A 4,011-nucleotide genomic window follows, 5' to 3' on the forward strand; every position below is an offset into this window, starting at 1 on the left:
TTAGCTTCGTGATTACCGTGTTATGTGATATGTGTTTCAGGTTCTTTTCAGGATCACGGGAAGGCGACGACTTGATTGTGCACACCAGAGACAGAGTTGTGTTTTGAGGATCCTGGATTATTAATCAAACAATTATGAAGTTGCGTTTTGTAAATTAAATAAATGGGATTTTTGTGAAATGTGTCATGAGAATTATGTGATTTTAAATCGAAAAATTTGTTTGAAAATTTACGGTGTTACAAGTTGGCATCAGAGCCTTGGTTTGAGGGATTTGGATGCACCTTCGGGTATATCTGGACTCAAATTAAGGAATTGAGAATTTTTTTCAAAAGAAATGATTTTTCTAAAACGATCAAGAGTTTCTAAGAGAAAAATAGGAAGGAGCAGTGTGTACAATCAGCCAGATCCCGAACGGTGATTTCCCAAAATACCCTTACTGATTTATGTTATGAGTTAGTATTGAGATATTAGTGATGCATGCTAGAAGATAGGCTAGGTATTTCATATTTCAGGGCTAGAGTTGCTTGATTTGTGGTGCCTTATCCTAGGAATTTTTGCTATCTATGATGTGCTTTGAGTATGTGCGGAGTAAGAGTATCCAACAAGAATCTTTCAGAGAGAACTTTTAGTAGAGGAGTAATCTAGGAGAGATACCTAGATGAGCATTGGAGGAGCCTACTGAGGGAGTAGTTAGATAACCGCGAGAGGTAGGGTTGCTTGAGTTCAGTGATACCTTTTGAGTGTTAGAAGAGCAAGTGGAGTTGTAACCTAGAGTGGTTTTACGTGTTGGTGGAGATTATTCGATGCCCGAATGCTGCTTGCTTCGTGCTTTGTGGAACTCTTGATGATGGGAGTCAGCTACTAAGTAAATATGATGATATTCAGGAGGTAGATGGCTGGCATCATAAGGATTTCTTTAGCAGCTGATGGCAGAGAAGTGTGAGAACCTAGGAAGAGCCTAGGGAGTGACCTTAGTCAGATGAGTACGCTGATAGAGGAGAGTATTCGCTGGAGAGTGACAAAGTATAACGGGATTGGTGATCGAGAAGGTTGAGCAGCTACTTAGGAAATCTGGGATGATCCGTTTGGAAAGTATGGGTAGATGTAGCAGGTAGTATGGGCCCATACTACTGAAACCAGAGGACCCATACTCAAGACAGGGAGAATTCCAGGAGTTCTAAGTAGTAGATTGAGAGGTGATAACATGGTTCAAGTACCATGATTCATAGCAGATTGAGAGGTAATCACATGGTTCGAGTACCATGATTTGTGGCGGTTAGTGCTTCTGATTTTACCAATTATCCCATTGTGATTGATTAGACTGAGAACATATATGATAGAGTGTGGGGTCAGAGGGCCATATCGAACGAGTTTCAATGGAGCATACCTTGAGAGGTAAGTCGAGTTAGTTTCCGAGAGATTTTATTGGTGAGATGCCAGTTGGAGTCGCAAGACTCAGGGATGAGTGGAGATGATGCTTATTGGAGGATCGCGGTCTGAGTTGAGCAATCAACCGATAAATGAGACGTCACCTTCTATGACAAGAGTTGCGTTGTCCCCGTTTCTTGGGAGAAGCAAAAGAGATAACGAGCTTTCAGTTTTAGAGTTTGGAGGTAAACCCCGTAGGGTAGCATAGGGTTACAACCTTTTCACCAATGTATTTGGGAAATATGTTTGCTTCAATGTATTTCTTATACCATGAGAGAGTCATTAATGGGACTAAGATGGAAGAGAACAAGGAGGTGCGTTATTGAGGGAGAGATACTTTTAGCAGCAGTTCGAGGTGATTAAAAGGAGTATATCGGGACAGTGGCCCTCGTTTTCTATGTTGTGTATCGACTGTGAGAGTGAGGTCTCTTGCTTTTATGATGATTCCCGCGATGTGAGGCTGGTCGAGGAATCAGAGACGAGGTGTGTGATAGTGCATTATTTCCAGATTGAGAGTTAGGATTAATTCGGAACATTTGGGGTATCCGGCGGTGTGTCGGTCTGAGTCTTCGAGATGAATAGAGGCAGTCACGTTGAGAGGATTCTGAGATTTTTGTCTGAGTTACGAGATATTTGGAGTTGCTTGGTTTCCATCGGGAAGATCATTGAAGTGATTACATGGTACATTCAAATAGTCAAGTGTGAGGTACCTGGTGAAACAGTCTATGGAGTAGATTGTTGGTATGCCAATTGGGGATGGTTCGAACCTTGAGTGGGGGAGAACTGGGCATTCTATTGAGAGGATTAGCGATCCGTTCAAGTGCGGTTAGAGAACAGGTTATGGAAATTTGCGGCGCAGACACATGAGACCTGGATTATTGGTGGATAAGGCAAGGTGCAAGGTGTGATGATGTATGTGTATGTGCTTAAGAAAGGATGAGTGAATCCATGACAGGTGGCCGTTGGTCAAAGAATTTATTGTAGCCAGGGATTTTTTGGGTTTGCAAGTGTTGAGTTTGAGGCGGTTGGGTCACTGAGTTCAGGGTGCAATAGCTGAAATTTGCGGGTATAGGTATAGATTGTGATCTATACTCCAGGAGGGACAGCAGTTGATTTGTCAACCAATTTCAAAGTCGGTATGAGGAGTTTTGTAGGGGTGGTGATCAGTAGAGGATGGAGCTTCGAATTTTCGTCAATGTGTTTTCAGTCATTGATGATTCCTCCGTGTTTCAATTTTACAGATGGGAGTATTTCGAGGTTTCGAGCTGCGTGAGTGGAAGATCAGTGGTTGAGGCAAGACATCGTGAGATGCTGTGATGGTGTACCGAGGTACCTGAGTATGATGTCCTAAATTTTTGGTCATGTTGAGACTCGAGTTGTGAGATGGCGAGTGGAGTATCGATTGACTTTTGTTCTAGTGGGAACCCATCAGTTAATTATCACTGGAGTGGGACTGTCTAAGGGTGTCTCTGTGCTGAGAGAAGTGCCTTGCCTACGAAAACTTACATCAGGAGTGGTGGTGTATAAGCTGGGTGGGTGTAAGCACCTATCTATGTTGAGCTGCGGAGCATGAGTTGGTGAACTCAGTGTAGTGATGACTAGATGATGAGATTATAGGGTGATAAGAGAGCAAGTGGACCCGAGTGGGAGTAATCGCTTGTGATGTTCAGGAAAAAATCATGGAGTGAGCCCATGGTGAGTTAGTGAGCGAGAGAGTGTTGTAAGACTACGGGGAGCCGTAGCATCAATGGGTCAGTGGGAGAGGGTATCATGGTACTGCGAGGAGTCGTAGTATTCACTAGCCTGCGAGAGAGTGTCGTGATACTGTGGGGAGCTGTAGTATTCACTGGATAGTGGGAGAGTGTTGTGATACTGAGGGGAGCCGTAGTAGTCACTAGTCAGCGAGAGAGTGTCGTGGTATTGCGGGGAGCCATAGTATTCACTAGTTAGCGAGAGAGTGTTGTGGTACTGTGGGGAGCCATAGCATTCATGAGTCAATGAGAGGGTGTCGTGAGTTTGCGGGGAGTCTTAGCATTCATGAGTTAATACAGGAGCGTCTTAAGACTACTGGGGAACCGTAGCACTTAGTAGTCGATAAAAGTGAATATTGTTCTGCGGGGAGCTGTAGTATTCACTAGTCAGAGTATGACGTAGAGTAGTTCTTAGGCTTGGGTAGCCTTACCACTTGAGTCTTCGGGAACCTGGTTGCCGGACCAGGGGCGAGACTGGGGTCTCCGTGACGGTCAAAAATCGTTATATCCCGGGTTGATGAGGGATTATCGTAATCGGAAGGAATTGGAGAGATGGTGTGTGCATAAATTCGCGAATCGAGGGTATGGGCTGAGTATCAGATTGGAAATGAGTGGTTCGAATTCTGCTGTTGAATCAGACTCTCGAGTTGAGTTTGGGACAATTCGTGTATTGAGTAGGCGAGATGAGGTTCCAGATTCATAGATGGGTTTCATTTTGATGGGTATTGATCTCTATTTGATTTCTTAGACCGGAGTAGGTCAGTTTCATTGATATGGGAAGAACCGCGAGACGCATGGAACCAGTAGGTGGTAGACGATAGAGGTCGGAGGT

The sequence above is a fragment of the Lactuca sativa genome, chromosome 5 (genome assembly GCF_002870075.4).
Source record: "Lactuca sativa cultivar Salinas chromosome 5, Lsat_Salinas_v11, whole genome shotgun sequence".
Lineage (NCBI taxonomy): Eukaryota > Viridiplantae > Streptophyta > Magnoliopsida > Asterales > Asteraceae > Lactuca > Lactuca sativa.